Below are 21245 nucleotides of genomic sequence, written 5' to 3' on the forward strand. Positions count from 1 at the left end.
AAGCCAGCTGATCACTTCAGCACTGAGTTATGCGTGCATTAGAACCAAAGTATTTTCAGAAATGAAACATAAAACTGCTATTGTTAAATTATATTCAATTTATTAAGTTACTCCTGGGTAGATTATGTAGACCTCTGAAAAATTAAACATTAGATGTATTCATAGAAAATCATGCCACTGCATTTTAACCAGCCACTAATTCCCTAACCAGGGAAAATATATTGAACACAGTCGAAGGTTAAGGCAGAGGAGTACAGTGAGACTAGGAAGCAGCCAATCAGATGGCGAGGGTCTAAAGATCTGATGCCTCCAGGCAAGCAGCACCAAGCTGAGCTGGTTAGTCTCCTCTCATTGCAGACGAACACCACCACATACACGTCGTAAATGCTCCCCGTGTGGGCAGCAACCACCAAGCAGACCCCGTAGCTGAGAAGAGAGGGATACATGCCCAAGCAACTCATTCTGCTCAGCAGCGGACAAGACAGCGATATTCCTGTGCTGGAATGTTCTCATTCAAAGGTATCGATTCTTTTTCCTTGAGTTGCTATGTTTCTTAAGGATTAAGGAAAGTAGAGATGCTAGTGCTGGAGGATGATCTCTCTGCTTTCTAGTAATGCTTTGTTCCTGTTCTCAGTCTAAATGTCAGCCTTTTAAGATGGTTAACCTCTGGGGGAGACGGTAATAAGCAGAATAAAGGAACACTTTACATTGCTTAAGCTGACTGTGCACAGACCCTTTATTAGGACAGACTCTTTGTTACTATTGCTATTGTTCTGAAGGTAAACTGGCTAAAATTGCAGCTTAAAAGCCATCACATTCTGCTACCTTTATAACTAAGAGACCCAGGGAGGGAAAGGTTGGGGGCGGGGCAGGGTGCAGGAAGGGGCTACATATCTTAAAGCTTGCTGCAATTTATCTAGCTATCTACCAGCCTCAGAGAGAAAAAGGGCCATACTGCTGATCTAAAGTACAGAAAGAGAATTTTGTCACTACGAGAGTTCCTCTATGCTTTTGACACAAGTTTTATAAAATACGAGCACTTTGCATATTCTCATCATGCTTAATAAAGATGCCTTAATTATCATTTATTACTGACAGCTGGTGTAATCGTCCAAAAGTCATCAGCATATTAGGAGCTCTCGTTTTAGTTGCCAAGGTAATAGGAAGGATAATTTAATATGTTACAGAGTAACAAAAGACCCATGAGAAACATATGCATTAGGTGAGGCAGGAGATTGCTTTGTGGAGCATTTATTTTTTGGAATGAGTCCCTTCTTTTGTCTCTCCTCTGCATCAATTATCTGTTAGAAGGAATGTATGAAACAAGGACTTGCATCATGTACCATATATTTAGAGTAACACAATTATTTCTTCTGTACATTAAGCAACATTTAATTCGTGTCTATGACATTAAATTGTTAGCCATATGGAAAGGTTTCAATGGTAAGTTGTTCACTATCCTCCATGGAACATTGGAAATCACACATTCGTGTGTTATCAATGTTGGCCTGGATGAAGTTGAGATAAACTGTTGTCCCAGGGAGCAGAAATCAAAGCAGGGAGTGCTCAGCTTCATTTTCCAGTTATCTCACAAAAGCATGGCCCATTACATTTTAATCTTTATAGCTAATTGTCAGGGCTAATATTTTCATATCTCTGAAAGCTCTTCTAAGTAATGCAGATTCTTTGTGTAGTTATTTTTTAAAAGAGGGGAAATATTAAGACATTGATTACAGTTTCTAAATTTCCTGGCCGGTGGTGTTTTTATTTCTGTTTTTATTTATTTATTTACTAATTATGGTCTGTAGAGCTAAATACTCTTTGCTCCTGCAACATCAATTTAAAATTTTAAGGTTTAAAAATCAAAACAAATAAAAATAATTATATTTTTATTATACGTCAAATTTTTGACTTATTTATTTCTGTGTTTAAAATATATTGCTTTGCAGAAGGCAAAATTAACTAATTAATTGGATGGCCATAGGGAGTTCGTTAATAACATTGATGAATGGTAATGGGAATACAGGAATTAGTATTATTTTGCAAAAGAGAATACAGAAGGATAGTATCTTATATTTGAGCTATAAGTGTTCTGACACCTGAGATGATATGAAATTTATTTCTACTAAAGGAAGAATAAAAAGAACAGTCAAGATGTAATCTTAGAAAATAGGGTTAGAGTCAATGAAGCTATTCAGGGTGTCAGGAGACAGATTAAAGGGAATGATTTCAAGCAAAAGGAGGGGCATTGCACTCTGAGGCAGCATAGGGGTAAAATAATGGACCCAGACTGGCCTTGGGCACAGACAGACCTGGATTAAATCCCACTGCTGCCACCTACTCCCTGTGCAACCTGGGTAGATTAGCCCCACCCAGCTGGCTTCTGAGACTTAGGAGTCTGTATAATTATAAGTAGTTCACATAACTATGAAAAGGGTATAATTAAAAAGACATGGCATCGAAGTCGATTGTGACCTTGTTAAGATTGATGGGTGGAGACATGCCTCCTCCTTATACTTAGAAAAAGGGATTCACTGCAAGGGAAGAAGAAAGACCCTTGTGAGTTCATCTCTGTCCTCTACCCTCTTCACTCTCTTCCATTCCCCAATAATGTTCTGCCTTCTGAAAGTATTGCCTTCAGTGTAATGCTTTGAATCCTACTTAAATGCAAATAGCCTTGGCAAGACCACTTTAAGTTATTATTACTCCTTGGTCTACTGGAAGGACCTGAGAGTGGATGCTGATAGGGGAATGCTGAGTAGGAGAGAGATTTTTTTTTTTTTTTTAAATAGAGGGTGGGAAGTTCCAGGTAAAAAGGATGTTATTGAGAGAGAAAGAACTAATTGGTGAGTCTACTGACTGGGAAACTATCCTACCAAAATAACTTAATAAATGCCTACAGAGAGACAAGGTCAATGAAGAACATGAAATTAGGCTGTGGGTTCAAAATAAAGTGGAAAGCCTCGATAGCCAGCAGGCTTGGTGAGAAGCATGATACATACACACTTTGCTTTTCTTGGTCACCTATGGGGATGTTTGCTGCAAGCAGTGACTTCATGCTCTTCATAAGAACTTATTTATTAGCTTAAAGGGAAATAAATAAGGAGAAAGGAAGTAAAACCTAAGGTACAGAACAAATTTTATCTTTATGGCATAGTAATTTTTGCCAGAGTGCATGTCAGGAGTTAATGTAAAGAATGACTTTGTTGAAAACTAACTCTGGCTGTATGCACGCTCAACCTAGATCTGAACATAGAACATCAATACAGCCTCTGAGCAAGAAGGATCTTCACGTTTGTGTAGCCCTCCAAACTCTCCCCATTCGAAGTAACTCAACTACACCTCCTAGATTTTCTTAAACTTGATATTACTCCCATTCGTTCCTATGCTCCCATCTATTTAGAAATGATTAGATCTAGTGGAGGTTGCATGCTACTTGAGGACTGAATATTTAGGACACTGCCCAGGCAGGGTGGTAAATGGGATGGTCCTGATATTTCCAAGGTCATTCCCACTTACTGACCAGTGTCTTCAATCTTACCTTTAAACCACTGAAACGTAAACACCTCTGGATGAAGTAAGGCTATAAAAAGCTATTTTAAATTTTCTCTTCTACAACTTTTAATTTTCTTCCTTTCTTTTTATAGTTTTGGGCATGTTTGTTTTCTTTACCAGATTGGAGTTCTTCCAGGAAAATGATAATTCTGACTTCAAATTGATCATTGCCTAGCTAAAGGCCTACCACTTAGAAAATATTACACTAATATTTGCTTATCTTATTAATACAATTCATTTCCCAAGAAGCCCATCAGCGTATGCACATTGAACTACCAACATACCCAAGTTACATGAAGGAAATGTGACCACATTAAAAGCATCCATTTGACTTCTCAATAAAATCTATGAATTAGGGAAAATTTACCTTTGTTCGACATCTCTCAGCAGTGTTAAGTCAATATATCCTGGCACTCTTGTGGTACTGCTAATACCAAGGGACTGTGTTTATGCCCAAGCAAATCTGATAAGTTCACACCAATAAAGTAATAGGTCACTCTCATTAGTGTAGGAGCCAAGTCCAGAATGTGCAATGTCCAGGAGGGCTGGTGTGAACTGCTATAAAGAGACTTTGGAAGTATCTGCCACCTACTGGGAAATGAGGATTGGAACCTTAAGGACAAAAGACAGGGAGTATAGAGCAGCAGCACTAGCCAGACAGTGAGCTGGGCTTCTGGAGTCATATCAAGGACTTCAAGAATGAGCCAGGATGATCAACCCCGCTCTAATCTTCAGAAGACACAGTAAGCCCTTTCTGAGACATTGTTTGAACAGTTTTGTTTCATCCCTCACAATTTTGTAAATCCTTCTTATGTCTTTTCAAAATCTTTGTCATGAACTGGGAAAGGAAGCCAAGTGTATGTTTCCCTTAATAAGCCAGAAGTGATGATGCCATGGTACCTGCCTGTTAACAACCAGGACTGTGTTATTATAAAATGAGGCAGTTCATGGAAAACAAGGGAGTTATCTGGCCCAAAGACTACTCCGCCCAACCCCAAAGAAAAGTTGTCTTGTTTTGTTTTAGTATGATGTCATTAAAGAATCACTTAGAGGTAGTGTCTGGGTTTATGACCTGAGAATCAATGTAAGATATCATCTTTCTCTCCCCTCTTTAAACTCTACCATTAGAATTTTTCCAATGGGCAGACACAGAGAAAAATTTGTATGTCTACTCGGTCGACATTCAGCTTCCTCTTGAACCACCTGGGGACTCTAGTCTATTCATATTTCATTATAAAGACATTTGAGCTCCCTCCCCCACAACACCAAAGAACAGACAGCCATCATTATACAGGTCACAGTATAATTTCTGAAGTGTCTCTCTAAAGCCCATTCAGCCTATTCTCAGAGGAAAAACAAACAACACTAATTTTAAAAAACAGACTCCCAACAAGTTAAAACGTATATTAAAAATTAAAATACTATTCCCAGCATGGTCTTTTGTTACTCAAAGCTCCAAATATGCCATTCTTCACTGGTCCAATACCTTCTAAAGTGTGCTATAATAGAATTTGAATTTTGCAGTGAAGTGTGCCTTAGTTCAAATCTCAATTTTACCATTTTAGTAGTTGACCCTTTGATTTCAATCAATAAAATAAAACTGATATCATTCTACCTTATATTTCACTTGAAATTTAAATGGGATAATGAGTGTCTAGTATCTACGATGCCATCTGTCGCAGAGTAGACATTTAATAATTTGGAAACAATTCTTTCTGCTCTAGAGTCAAGTCCAAATGTGATACTAGGCATTGCATAGAGGGAACTTTTACTTACCTGACATATGCCTACCTTAGCAGCTTTGCCTCCTGCCCGGAACAATCCACTGATTATTTCTCAACCTTATTCTCTGGCAATACTTGGAGTTTGCAAACATTGTTTGCTGTTTTGGTCTGCATTCCACTATGTTTGCCTTTACATGTGTTGTTGTTTCCTTGACGTGGAATGCTGCATTTCTCTCTTTTTCTATTTCCCAGAAATCTGCTGTTTGTCATTGAACCCATAGTTCAAGGATGATATGCTTCTTCTCAATGATATTCTTTTTACCTTAATAAGATAGCTAGTATTTAACGATTCTTACTATCTACCAAGTGCTCTTTTAGGTAAATATTTTATATAAGTTATCTAATTTAATATTGAAATTCATTATTCTACTCATTATAATATATTGTCTGTCTTCCCCACTACATTTTGATCTATTTGAGTATAGAAAAAAAAGTGATTAGCATAACTTGAATGAATGAACAAATGAATGAATGAACAAATAGCAAGATAGATGAGAAAAAGAAGATAGAGAGGACAAATTTATACTAGGGGATGTGAAATTGTTCTCTGAGATGGGTCAATATTTTAGGGAGCAAATTGTAACGAGATTCAAGAATTTGAGAAGACATTATTTAAATGAATAAACAAAAACAAACTTAAACCAGAAAGCATATTACAACAGTTGACTCATTTAAACTTACTTTAAAAAACTCAAGAGAAGAGGGATTTTATATACCTTATTTTATAAAGGAAACAACAGAGAGGTGGCCAGACTTGTCTAAGACTAAACAGCTGAAAATTAGGAAGCTTGGATTTGAACTTAAGTTTGCATAACTCTAATGTCCGTACCCTTTATACTCTGCTATTCTGACTCTTTAAGTAAATTATAGGAGATGGCTCAGGCTAGAGAAAAGGTAAATTATTTTGGAAGGAAAAGAGGTGACAATCGGGAGATTGAAAGTAAAGGGAACTTAGATACTGGAAGAGATAAGTCTTCCCTTCCATGTTAAACTAGTTGAGGATTGTGAGATTTCCCTATCTATGTAGTGTATGCCCCGTAAGTCCCCGTACTGTAGACACTGCAGACTAGCCACTTATATGGATTGCATTTCTCTGGATGAAGGAGTAGAGGATGGGAAGGGAATTCAAGAAAACTGAAAGAGGAAAAGATATAAAGGCCAGGATCATGAACTTTGGAAGCAAAAATCCTCCTTTCTCCTTTGACCCCATCCTTATTGTGGGTGTATGACTATTGAAGGATGGGGTAGAAATTGGAGGAGTGACAGTGACAAGTTATGGCTCATGGACCCTTATGTTGGGTTACTGTCTGGGGAGATTTGTCTGATTTTACCACCCTTACCCAGGTAGTCCTTGATTAAGGATGGTTTCTAGAGCCAGAGGGCAATCCAACAGGTCATAATTTGCACTTTATGTAATTGAATCAAATGTATTTTATCTGTTTGTTAAAATAAAAAGCTAAGTGACATTTTGGGGAAAGTTTTATTATCTTATGCTATTCAGCACTTTACATTTCACATTTTAAAATTGTATGCTGTAAAATATGTCTTGTTTACAAAATTTGGTTCAGATATACGTTGTGTTGAATTTCTTCCATTGACATATTTTTAAAAGAATGAATCTATTATTTGGAGGAGAAAATTAGGTGGATGAGGAGATGGAAGTTCGTTTTTTGTTTCATTTGGTTTGTATTCCTTTTGCTGACATTTTGATTAGAACACTCTCTACCAAGGAAACTATTTTGAAACATAGCTGCTTAATAAATGTCATAATTGATTTTTCTAGAATTCATATCTATATCTAACTCTCTTCACAAGTTTTTTGCCTCTAGAATTTCGGATTCTTTCAGATTGCCAAACTTACAAACATATCTGTGGGGTCATTGCTATTTTCTTTTTCTTCCATTCTCACCACTGCCTTAATTCACATTCTCAATTTTTTTTTTTTTGTTCAGATTATGCCAAGAACCTGGAACAGATCTCTTGGCCCACTCCCTTCAATCTCTTCATAACGGCTAGCATTCTCTTTCTAAAACTCAAATTTACTCATGTTAGCAACTCCTTTAAACTTTTTAAGATAGTTCTTTGTTCTTAGAATCAAGTCCAACTTCCCTCATGGCTTGCAGTCTTTCTTGATCATGTGCATGAGATTTTCCCTGAATTGTCTCTGTACAACCCCCACCCGCCCCCACCACACACACACAATGTACGTTCCATACATTTTGAAATACTTGTAGGTTGCCAAACATATCTTGTTATTTCGCCACCCCAACTATTTCTGAATGGCGCTGCTTCTACCTAGAGCATCTCCTTCACCTTTTTATTCCTGTCACTTCCCTATTCCTACCCCTAACACCTCCATCTTTGTGTGTCACATCTCACAGCAGTCCTCCGCATATTCTTTTCACTGCTCATATACTTAAGCAGTATGAATCCCTCCTCTAATCTCACTTAGCATCCTATTCGTTGTGTTTTTTGTCAGTTTTTTTATTTAATTCTGTTAGTAGTTGCTTTGTATATTTTGGTATTCCCTGATTGGGAGCATATATATTGATAAGTGTTATATCTTTTTGATGTATTGTCCCCTTTATCATTATGCACTGTTCATCTTTGTCTCTCGTTACATTTTTTATCTTGAAGTCTATTTTGTCGGACATCAGTACGGCTACACCTGCTTTTCTCTGGATACGATTTGCTTGGAGTATCATTTTCTATCCTTTCACTTTGAGTCTATTTGTCCTTGCAGCTGAGATGTGTCTCCTATAGGCAGCGTATGGTTGGATTTTGTTTTTTGATCCAATCTGCTATTCTGTGCTTTTTTATTAGTGAGTTCAGTCCATTTACATTTAGGATGATTATTGAAATATGAGGTTTTCCTATAGCCATTTTATCTTTTGTTTTCTGGTAGCTTGCAGTCTCCATTGTTTCTTTGTCATATGTCTAACTTATGGGCTATGTTTTGTTTATGTTTGCCTGGTTCTCAATAAATGTTTGTGGAATAAATGAATGATCTAATGATGAGAAAAGCAAGAATCCTTTATAATAAAAATGGCAAAAAAATATATATTTTCTATAAAATATAATAAATGGAATGCTACAAGAGGATCTGTAAATGAAATCAAGTATACTTTCTAAAGGTTTGTCAAAGTTGGGCAATGATCAGGAAATAAGTTAAGATTTGAATCATTATCATTTTTCATTCTTGCTTTAAAATGTTGCCCATTCAATGTGCTTCCCTCTGACCTAAGCTAAGTCAAAATTTTGAAGACATACTTTTAAATTTTGCTAATTAATACAATATACCTTTCATGTGTTGATAATCTTATCTATACATTTGGTTTGGCTTCCTAATTTATTCAACATTATGTTGTTAGGAGAGACCTGATAAGGTTCATAAATTCTTCAAAATGGTCAACCTTTTATTGCAATAATTGCTCTATCAGCTGGCTGACAGAATCAAATGGGTAGATTAAGCCTCAAAGCAATCACAAATTGATGCTGCATTTGATTTTTTTGGTTAAGGTTGTGACTGCCAGATCATCCCGTTATAAAGAAAGGTTTGCCTCTTTGCAATTATTAGATAATCTTAAGGTTGGTAATTTGTCACTATTCGGGAAATCGTGTTCCCCAAATAACTACTATGGTTGTCCACATGGAAATGGTCTTAAATAGCCTCAAGAGCTTTCCTGGATAGATCTTTCTTGAATGTGTTCAAGCAGTGATCTATGAAAGAAGTATTTTACTAAAAACACCATTTATCCAATTCTATTCTACCAAAAAAAAATTCCAAAAGTCTCCTGAGGATTATTGTTAAATTAAACCATCTACATGATAGAAAATATAGATGACACATACAGGTTTACTGTGGAATTTTTTTTCTCTCATCCTAATTATTAAATATACCCTAGTTTCTTCATCCTATAGGTGTAAACCAAAACCACATTTCTTCCATTACACTCCCATAAATATTTAGGACAATTTGGGGAGCACCTGTTCTTCCAGTAATTCCCTCAGAATATAAACCAATATGAATTGCAATGGGAGACCTAAGATGAAGAAACACATTGCCTCTTTCCCTATTACCAACTCTCTCAGGACAAGAACTACAATTCTGATTTTCTTTTTTGAAATAAAGTCAGAGGCACAGGTGGAAATTATTCTATATAAGAACATGAGGACACATTGTCCTGAGGGTTAGGAGTAAAGAAAATTTGAAACTGGGGAAATGCAGTCATGTAAATAAAAGTAGTACTTGACTTGAGGAAGAGACAAGGTGCTTCATTAATCTTTGGGGCACCTGCTGTCCCAGAAACATCTACAAATTCTCTCCTCCCACTAGTATTTTAAAGGATATGTAAATTCCAAAAAGAAGAAAGAGAAAAGGAAAAGAAAAAGGATTTTGGTCAGTATCTTGTTTAATTTCTTTGAGTTTTATTTTTCTTATATGTAAAATAAATAATTTGAAGTTTATGATCTCCAAAGTGCTTTTCACCAGAACGACTACATGTAAGATATATGAAGTGAGGCTAGGGAAATAGGTACAATTCGTTTAAGTATTGAGGAAAGGAGTAAGAAGGACAAACTACCCCTGGGAGAGGGAGTGGGCAATGAGTAAGAAAGTGCAATGTCTCAGATAGAGAGTCTGTCATTGAGAAAATCATGGGAAATAATACACAACAAATACATAGGACCATTCATTTATTTAAGATTTTTATGTGCCTACTATGCATCTAGACAGAGAGGGATAAATAAGGCAGACAAGGCCTCTGTTCTAATGGAGATAATATACTGGTGGGAGAAGATAGGTAATAGACACATAGTCAAACAATGTAATCTCACAGTGCTATAATGTAATGGTTAAAGATGTGGCCTTTGGAGCCAGACCATCTGGTTTCAAATCTCAGTTCCCTAAACTTGACCTTGAGCAAGATATTTAAGCTTCCTGTGCCTCAATGTCTCACCTATGTAATGAAGATAATAACAGTGCCTACCTCACAGGGTCAACATGAGGATTAATGAGAAAAATACATGTAAAATCTTTAGAGTTTTTATTGTAAATCTGAAATAAATGTCAGCTATTATTATTGAAGTGGTAAGTGCTGTGATAATAATGAAGCAGAGAAAGGCAGGGTTTTTCAACAGCAGCATTATAAACATTTGGGGCTGGATACTTCTTTGTTGTGGGGGCTGTCCTGTGCATTGTAAGATGTTTAGCAGCATCCCTCATCTCTACCCACTAGATGCCAGTAGCATCCTCCAGTAGTGACAACCAAAAATGTCTCTAGACATTGTTAAATATCCACCGGGAGGCAAAATCACCTTTGGTGGGGAGCCACTGAGTTAGAGGATAAACAAGTGCAGTATTTTTAAATAAGGTGATACAAAAGAACTCTTTGAATAGAAACAAGAACAGAGTCCTGAATGATGAGAATGAAGCAGCCATGCAAAACCTGGGAGAGAGTGTTCCAGGAGTATACTCAGCAAAGATAAAGGCCCTGGGGCAGGAACAAGTTGGTATGGCCAGAGTATAAATGTCATTGAAGATCATGATAATGCCGAGAAGACATTAGAGAATTTTAAGCAGGAGAATAACATGAGTTGATTTCTGTTTTATAAATTTATTCTCAGTCTGCAGAAGGGCAGACATGAAGCATGGAGACCAGGGAGGAGATGAAAGCATTGTCCAGTGAGAAATGAGGGGCTTGGACAGGGGTAGTCAGAGTCCATGGTTGTAGACATGGTAAGATATAATAAGATACTGATATATTACAGTGGAAAAACCAAAGGATGGGTTAAGTGTATGAGGAATTGATGGTAAATGGGGGAGGAGCAAGTTTGTGGGGAAGGACTTTAATAAATTCGTAGTCCCATCGTAGCCTTGTAAAGTTTGAGCTCCCACTACTCATCTAAGCACTAACTGTTGATTCTACCAGTCTGGAGATCAGGTGAGAGGTTGGGGCTGGAGATGTATGTTTGGGAGTCATCAGCATTTAGATAACATCTAAAATGTGGGACCATCTGAATTCCCTAAAGGAGAGAATAAGGTGGAAAGCCAAGGACTGAGTTCTGAAGCATTCTTATATTTAGAGAATGAAGGAATGGCTAGTGATGTAGGAATAAAACCTAGAAGATAGGAAAAGAAGTGCTTCAACAAGGAATATGTCATCTGGGTTGAATCTACTAAGTAAGAAGAGGACTGAATGCACATTTGGGTTAGACAAGATGGAGAATGTCCATGACTATGATGATGGTGGTTCCACAGGTGTGATGGAGATGAAAGGTTCGTTGAAGTGTATTATCAAGAGTGGGAGGTAAGAAAGTTAAGACGGAAAGTGTAGGCATTTCTGCTGGGAAGGAGATTGAAGAGATGGAGTAACAGTTAGAGGGTGATGTAGGCCAAGGAAAGCACTAACTTTGTTACGATGGAAAGTATTACAGCATATTTGAATGCTGATGGAACTATTCCAGTAAAGAGAAAAAAAAATTGGCAATTCTGGGAGACATTAAAAAATAATTGCATGGGAGAATTTATTGAGTAGTGGAAGAGGTAAAACCTCCAGTACACAGTGAACTAGTTTGTCCTATACGGAGAGAAAGAGGGACAGTTCAATAAAATGGCAGAGAAGAGAAATTTAGGTAAAGTGGTGTATTTGGGGAATAAAATGAAGTAATTCTCATCAGAAAACTTTTACTTTTTTCAATGAAATATAAAGCAAAATCATCGGTGGACAGTGTGCCCCTAAAGAGCAAAGGTTGAAGGATCGAAAAGATTAAAAGGTGTCAAGTAGTCCTTTAGGAAAGTGAACAAAGTATACATATTTGGGGAGGAGGATAAACCACGTTGAGATGTGAAGGTAGACCTAGGGGTTCTTTTTAACAAAGGATTTAGTGTGTTTGTTCTTTTGCCCAGAAGGGATGGGGTTCCCCACTTTGAAGGTAATCACTAAGGAGGGCCAGTCGACAATGAGATTAAAGAATTATAGTGTCACTATAGAGCAAAAGGTTTGAACTCAGGCACCTGATTAGCCATTTCGCTTAACCCTTATGATATCTCTGTTAAGAAATCATATAAATCCAACTTCATGACTGAGTAAACAGAAGTCGAGACGTTAACTCATCCACAGTTACACCGCTAATAAATTGCAGAGCATTATATACTTTACAAAAAGGCACTAAAGTGGACACGGAACACATTTCTCAAAGGTTTAAGAAGTGTTTTCATCTAATTCTCTTAAGGTACTCACTCTCACATTAGGATAAGACTAGTGAATTTTCCTTAAGATTAAAATAGCAAGCAGACAATAAACTGTGTCATTATTAGAATCAAATGCCATGTTAGAACAGAATTATTCAAGAAGACAATTGTGAATGGAATTTCAATTAAATTTAGAATAAAAATTATCATACTCGAATTTTTCAGAATGTAGTCCTATCGCTCTCTAAGAAATTGAATTTACTTTTTAAAGCATTCTGATTAGACATTCCAGAGGAATTTCCACCTTTAGCAAAATTGATAACTAGTACTGTGCTGGGCTGTTAGCAGTGAGAACAGGAGACAGAGCAGGAGAGGGTAGGGAAAGCTTTTGTACATTCTGGGTCCTGGAGAGCAAGGGAAATTCATTGTAAATTGCATCTCTATTAACCACAGTGACCGTATGTTCTGGCCTCGAAATTGGGACATGTGGCCTGATCAATAGACAAAATATTCACAATTAGGATTATCACAGAAATATGGGCTTCATGGTTATCATATTACAATCAGTGGCAGAAGGGTCAGCTTAGAAAAATCAGGCTTAAAATTCAGGTCAAATTTGAGATTTACTTAAAAATTAATTTCTGAATATGTCACATCTGCGAACATTTAATGCTCATCTTGGAAGCTCATCCCTAACTTCTCCTAAATCTCCCCTTTCTGGGTTCCCATACCTGCTGGGTATACAGTTAGTGGCTTTTAACATGGTTCACTGCCTGTGCTGAATTCCATCAAGTCTTCGTGGTCCTGGCACCTAGTAGAGTGCCCAGTCTCAGTACCTCCTCGATAACCAGTTGTCGAAGGTGCGGAGGATGGGTGAAACTGGAGCCAGCCACAGTCAGAGTAAATCACATTCCTTGCTACTTTTCCTATGAAGACTTCATGCTTACTTTTTTAGGTGCACCTGAATCTGGGACTCAGTTTGAATAGCAGACGCCTCTTCGTTGAAAACTTATCTGTGCACTACCCTCCCATTTTATTTTCGGAGATAACCTATGTTTCTGTTCCATGTTCTTCCATAATGCTCCCACTTTATACCTCAGTTTGATTGTTGGTGTCTTTATTTAGAGTAAGTTACGTTTTCCACCTCTACACACACCTCAGCAATAGCCCACTTCACTAGTTTTTAACCAGATAGATTCAAATTGGTGACAATTAACCCTATCAATACCCTAGTTAAAGTTAGTATGTCTTCAGAACTCATTCTTGGGTACTGGCAATGGCTACTCAGTGGTCACAATGCTGTCCTTTTTTGTTGTGTTTGTCCTGATGATTAAATATCTTAATATTGGTAAAGCACTTAGAATGGTGCTGGTACAATAGCTAGCTCGGTGTATGTGTTTGCTATTACTTGGTTGTCTCTGCATTTCAGCAAGCGCATGAGGACAAAATGAATGGGTGAAAAGTTCAAGGAATCTCTTCAACATGTAGTCTTTCATCACTTTTATTTGTGTCCCCATTATAGACAAGTGATGTTTAAGCATGAAATCGTAAATGGGCAATTTCGTATTGACAACAGAAACTCAGTCCTGTCTGGTGGAGCAGAAGCATGTGGAACTAGCAAATACATTGGTTTAAACCCCTTGTGCCTTTAAGATCAAAAAAGCCTCTCATTGATTGAATTTGGCTTGGGTTTTATTACACGACCCAATTGAGCAACTGGTACTTTGTCCATTGGTTTATGGGTATAAACTGTATTTCCTTGTGTTTTTACTTTAGAATTAAAGAAAGAATAATGATACCCTTTGGTTGTTGCTTTATTTTGAAATCTCTAACTATTTGATCTGGGTAGAAAAATATAATATATTTGATACTTAGAAAGTACAACCAAAACATCTAACATGCAAATAATGCCAAAGCTACTTGACTCTGTAACAAACTCTCTGCAAGAGTCATGATCAAGTACCTTGTACTTAGTGGAGTCAAAGGATGCACCTTGGAAACCATAAAAAGAGCTTCAAGAAAAGGGACTCAGTTTTGAGTGTCTAGTCAGGTTCAAATGTTAACTGCCTTGTTTTCTCTCTGAAAGTCTTTTTTTTGTTACTGTGTAAAATCTTACTTTGCTTTGTAGAAGGGTAAAAAAAATTAAATTGAAGCAAATTGGATGCCCTTATTCGAGAAGGGTATCTTTATTTGGCTTTACCACCAGAGTACAAGCCCAAGATAGCAAGGAGAGTGCCATATTTTTATTCTTAAGGGCTGCAGAGGTCATACCATCAAGGGAGGTACTCAAAACCATTTGCGAAATGAATAAATGAAGGAAAGAAGGAAAGTCCTTTTGTCCTCTAGATCCTCATCAAATAGCTTTTGAATTGCTATGTTATCCAATGAATGCATGAGAGAAAAGACATGAGGGTTAAGAGAGAAATCAGCAAAACAGATAGCTAGAGAGAAAGCCTACTGAGAATGAAACCTACTGGGAAAATTTGAGGTTATGTTTTCTCTAAAGATTTTATTTTTTTCCTGTGGGGAAAAAGTGCTTTGAAGAAGAAACTTTTGATTTAGAACAAAACTAGAATTTCTGGGAAGCATGCATCATAGCAGACTAGATATAGAAAGTTAAGAGCCAGACAGAGGTCAGCTTTTTACCTAAGCTTTATAATCTTTTCAAGAAGGATTCTAATTTCAGGTGCCCTACTTTCACCGTGATACCACTGTTATCACTTAAACTGTGTCCTCCAAAATTCATATTTTTAATTCCTAGCCCCTAGTAACTCTGAATATGACCTTATTTGGAAATAGGTTGTTGTTAATTAGTTAAGATGAGGTTATACTGGGAGTAAGATGGGCAGCTAATCTAATATGGCTTATATTCTTATAAAAAGGGGAAGTTTGGACACAGACACACACACACACACAGAAATGCCACATAAAGATGAAGGCAAAGATCAGGTAATGAATCTACAAGCCAAGAAATGCCAACAAACTACTAGAAGCCAGAAATGAGGCCCGGAACAGATTCTCCCCCATAGCTCTCAGAAGGAACCAACCACAACTAACCCCTTGACACCTTGATCTCTGACTTCTAGCTTCCAGAACTGTGATATAATAAATTTCTGTTGCTTAAGTCATCATATTTGTGATACTCAGTTATAGCAGTTCTAGGAAACCCAATAGACCCATAGAGATTATTTGATCACTGCCCTTCTCCTTTAATGGCTACTGTTAAATACCACAGTTTGTAATAATTCTACAATAACTCTCTAGAAGTGCTGTAACTTTAAAGTAGACATAAGATCATTGGGGGCGATGGTGTTTTCATCAATGAAAATGTAATTATCCATGAGCACTGTACTGCCTTTGAAGACAACGCTAGTGCTAGTGATTCAGACCTTCCCTGAGGAAACTGGCCATTAGTAGTCACAGGAAAGTTTAATCAACTTTGTCTTTCTCAGGGGCTAAAAATATTCATCACAGCCTTGAGCTCATGGCATCTACATGTTTTCTCCAAGTCATAATGATAAAAACACTTAACTAGGAGAGGAAGACATTTTTTGGAGCAGCTTTTTGAAGTGGAAAGCTTAAGAATTCTGCTTTTCCCATGAGTGCCAGGGCACTAATAATAGAGAATCGAAAACATCATAGAAGGAGAATTGACAAAGTAATCCTTAAACCTTTGCATTTATAACAGAGATAAAAGTCTCAAGAAATTTTTATGAGCTGCTAGAAAAAGACGTGTTCCCTTTGGTAAGTTATAGAAAGGGATCACTGCAGGCCAAGGGGACTGAGCACAGAGTGGCCCATCTGCTTTAGGCAATTAGACAGACAATGTTCTCACACACTTGCCAGTAAATGCCACCCCGCAACACAGTGACATTACCTTCAGGTGACTGTTCTCTTCACATTTTCTAATAAAACTTGACTTCAGATAGAAAAGGCCATGCAGTTGGTTCAGATCCCTAATGGTCTTGATTTGGTAGAGATTAGTGGGTCTATTTTTAGCCTACCTTGTACTTAATATGTGGGGATTTTTTTTTTTTTAATGACAGTGGTAGTCATTGGCTAAAGTATACATCATCACCCTTGCCATCCAGAATTAAGAGGTTCATAGAGTCACAGTGCTTCCTACTTGCTGGTAGTGGCAGCCAACACTGTAAAAAGTGTGTAGATTATTCAAAGATGACTTAGCATCCTCTCCTAAACCCTCTAATGTTCTCTATGTAATTTCTCCAGATTCTTAGAGGATCAAAACGCTTTTCCCTTCTATATGCACTGCCTTCTTCTCTTCTCTCCTTCAGACAAATTCCTCTCCATCTCTTAAGCAGAGTCGTTTAGCTGCTTCTAAGTAATCTCATGTCCTCATGATTTTGATTCCCATCCTGCAGTTGTTACTAAGGGGTGCGTGTGTGTGTGTGCGTGTGCGTGTGCGTGTGCGTGTGTGTGTGTGTGTGTGTGTGTGTGTGTTCATTAATATATCAAATAAGTTTCCTCCGTAAGAGATTGGCTGAGGCAAGCTCACACAAGAATTCTTTTCCATCCACCTTTATTTCCTTACACTGTAAACTTAGAGACTAGACCATTTATTTATACAGCCTTGTTATTTTTCCTCTCTTTCTCTGCTTTTCATTTCCTTTTTTAATATAAGTATTTTTATTATAATTAGACTATAAGCTTTTTCAAGACAAAATTTTTCTCCTTAGCTCTTGAAATAGTGTTGAGTATATGGTAACTGCCCAACCAACATTTGTTGAGAGATCGAATCTTCTCTCTTTTCCTACTTTTCTCCACATTTTGCTCATTCCGTCCTTCTTTGTCCTCCTCTATTTTGAATAAAAATGAAATATCTTAATAATACTTTCTTGAATGAGATCATTATTTATGTAATTTTTGCATAGAATTGTTCACATAATTATATCATAAAAAGTGAATGTTTCATCAATTTAAATATATTTATGTGTTATTCTTCATTTAGTCAATATGTCTCTAGCTTCACTATTAATGAAATTATCTGTTTCAAAGAATGGGCATATTAATGCATTGAGTTTTTAGAGAGACATACATTTGGCACTTGGGCTTTTATAAAAAATATATGTTGCATTAATGCATTAATTAATAAAAGGAGAATTAGAAATTTACAGACTTTCTTACACACGTCATTGCTACTTTTTCCATCACAGAATTCTGCTTCATTTTATTTTATAGGAAGAAGAATATAAAAACTATGGTTTCACAATTTTTGGAAACAAATAATTAGCAATTCAGGGAACAGATCATATTTCATGAGTTGTATGACAGCGATAGGAAGAAATATTTTAGTGAAACTGATAAATTTCAAGAGATTTTAAATCTCCCAATCTAAAACTATAACCTAGTATTATCGTAGAGATACACTTTTTCCCCCACTGATATGAAATAATAGAAACTTCAACTGTGCATTATTTTGTTATGTTTGGGGGCTGGGGAGGTGAATAGGTGACACACCCAGTAAACAAGTGCAGAATTATCAGTTTCATAAGTTTCCAGTATAATGTGTTGATTCTCACAGAAAAATAATGACAGTAACAACAGCAAGCATTTCTTCTGCACTTTGGTATTGTGTTAAGTACAACCACATAACCACATACGATATCTCATTTTACTCTTTACATCCACACCCTAAGGCCAGTTCTTATCATCTCCATTTATGGATGGTGAAATGAGGCCAAGAGGCAAAGTAACCTACCCAAGTTCCTTCTCCTTTCAATTGCAGAATGTAAGACAAACTCCAGCTTCTCTAACGCCAAAAGTCAGGCTTTTAAAAATCTCTGCTATCTTAAAAAAAAGTTGACCTTTGATAGAACATCAAGATGAGATGTTTGATCGGATACTACTTCAAACTCAATTCTAAAAGCCCCTGGAAGCTGGAGTGACAGTGACATAGAGGTTGGTGCCTTTCTACATCATGTCAGATTGAGTCCTTGAAGTTCCTCAGAAATGGTTTCATATCCTCCGAATGTGAACTGGATCAAATAAACCCACGATGATCCATGGAGCACTCGTGGACGTCTGGGCCACCTGCCTCAGAAGGCTTCAGCTCAGATCTGCAGAATCAGAAATCCCACGAGGTGGTGCCTGAGAACCCACAAGCGTCTCATAGGATTATTATGTAAACTATGGTTTCGAAACCACTGTTTTAAGCATGATTGCTTTCTTTTTATAGGCAGGAAAAGATTTCATTCAAATGTTTAAGTATGAAAGAAAATTACTATAATTATGATAAACCTGGAGTTGCAAACTAGTGGCCTGAAAGCTGCTTCTTTTTTCTTTTCTTTTTTTTTTTTTTTTGGTCAACAGTTTTTTTTCTCTTAAAGAGAGTTTGAGTGCCTGTAGAGAGGGTGTGCACCCTCTATTTCACTACGCTGTCTACGGCTTCCCAGCACATCACACTTTTAAGGTATCTGCCTGATCCCTGAAGATGGCTAGAGAAAAAGAAAATTCTTTTAAATGGAACCCAATAGATACTGGGACAAATGATAATACTTCTGAGACTTATCAGCCTGACTCTCCCACAGTGCTCTTGACTTGTCTACATAGTAGTTTTTCTCTTTGTTTATGGGATTAGACAAGAAAGGCTTTCCTCCTCCTCCTTCTTCTTCTTTTTCTTCTCCCCAATAAATGATTCAAAAGGGCATCATCATATAAAATTTGTCAGCTCAGGATCTTCTGATAAAATAGAAGAGAAAGAATAGGAAAGAATATACTAGAAATATGAATATTTTTCAGAAACTAGGGAAGAGAAACAAAATTTATATTAAATTGACAAGATAACATATCAGTAAAATGGATCAGACTTCACTGTCATTTGGCGATAAAAAGTTATAGGAATTATGTATCCCTTAAGTGTTCAGAGTATAATAACAGGACATATAATGGCTTTGGAAGGTAGATCTAGATCAAAATTAATCAAGACACTTTTGAGGGAAAAGATTACTTATTTAATGAATTAAAGCAAGCTAAAGAAAAAAGACGATAGAAATGACACATAACCTTAAATTTATTCAATCTATATGGGTAATTAGAAGTAATCAGGCTTTTAAATTTCCTACTGAATGTATGTAGTTTTCAAATGAAGACCTAATGGAATTTTGACTACTATTTTACTTAAGTAGGAGCCTTTAGTTAAGGACTGAGTGTTGAAAAATGTTTTGTTTTTATTTTTTTAAAAGTTAAGAAAACTAAACAAATAATAATCCCCAAGATATATGTAAAAATAGCATGATTTTTAAAAAGCATGACAGATTCAATAAGAAGGAAAGTAAGAAATTGTATAACGCTCTTTTTTAGACTTTTCCTTGGTTTCATGGCTTGCATAGAGCTATCCCAGATTTCTTCTGCTGGTTGAAGATTGCTTATTTGTGATTAGGATTCATCAATAGAATTAATGTCAGGGTCGGCAATGGGTGAATCTCTAAGGGGAGCCTATGATGTACTCAAAAGTGATTGTAAACTTCACTCACTTAGAAATAAAGAAAAATCCTAATGACACATCGAAGAGCTTTCAAATGTGCCAGTTAGCCTAGCATGTTTCCTAGGGAAACAATGAGAGGTATTGGCAAAGGCGAATCTATAAAGATGTTCATTAGAACAATATTTAATTAAATTGGTATAAAATAGAAGTAAACTATATTCCAAAACTAAATTTGTTTTAAGAATTTTGCTCTTATACTAGAAACCTATGTGGTTATAAAAAACATAATGTGGACATTTCAAACAACACGTTCACAACTAAATTCTTTCAAACCAAATTTCTTCCCGTCATCTATAAACGAGTAAATATTTCCATCACCACTGAGATGATCATGCCAAAAGCCTAAGAATTGTCCTTTAAAACCCTCTGAGAGCAGAACGAAGGTACAATGACCACTGAAAAGAGAAGGTATCTTGAGACTGAAAAAGGAGGCAGGTAGCTCTATAGATTATAACAGAATTTGTTGTGGGGTAAGTCACTTACAGGGATAGGATCAAAGCGGAAGACAGCCCCGCAGCCTGTGTAGCTAATGTCTTCTACCAGACAGTTGTTACAGTAAATGTTTTATAGTATAGCTAAGGTACTAAGGATTGACAAGACAAAGGGACAAGGAATGCAGTACATCCCAGGAACCGTACCTCCTGGTGGTCTTTGATGAATGATGGCTTACAGTTGATGCTAGCACCTAGTTTGATATTTATCTTGGTTGCCACACCATTCTGGCCATTACTGACAAGAATCTCTATGGTTCCATTGTGTAAGTTTAAAGAACACAGATAATCTTTAACTATAAGGCATTGGTATGCTGCCTGAAACTAGTTAGGTTAGAGCTCACAACATGGAAACTGGAACAGAAAGAAAAGCAGAGGGTATGAAGATGGACAAAGACTTGTTCACATCAATATCTATATGCTCTCTCCTTATTTTTTATCTCTCACACTGAATTCAGCAACAAATCCTATAGGTATCAAGCTACTGCCTCCAAAACATATCTTCAAGTCACCCACTTTTTTCTATCTCCACTGCCACCACCCTAGTCTGAGACACTGTGACTTCTTAACTGAAAACTATGATGTAGCCTCTTACCAATACCCTCTTGGCATTGCAGCCAGGATAATTATTTTAAAAATCTAAGTCAGATCACATTTTCTCCAGTGCTTAAAGCCATCAGAGGCCCTCCATTTGCTTCACACATAATCCCAAACATGGC

General features: G+C 36.8%; 1 protein-coding gene across 1 annotated transcript in view; it reads left to right on the top strand.

Moving 5' to 3' along the window:
* The first annotated feature begins 343 nt into the window (after positions 1–343).
* SORBS2 (sorbin and SH3 domain containing 2) overlaps positions 344–21245 on the top strand; it is a 326962-nt gene continuing 306060 nt past the window's right edge. Inside the window, exon 1 of the mRNA XM_011363988.2 lies at positions 344–519. The gene's annotated coding sequence lies outside the window, so the exon portion shown is untranslated. The remainder of the gene's footprint in view (positions 520–21245) is intronic.

Source organism: Pteropus vampyrus, unplaced genomic scaffold, assembly GCF_000151845.1.
Source record: "Pteropus vampyrus isolate Shadow unplaced genomic scaffold, Pvam_2.0 Scaffold92, whole genome shotgun sequence".
Classification (NCBI taxonomy): domain Eukaryota; kingdom Metazoa; phylum Chordata; class Mammalia; order Chiroptera; family Pteropodidae; genus Pteropus; species Pteropus vampyrus.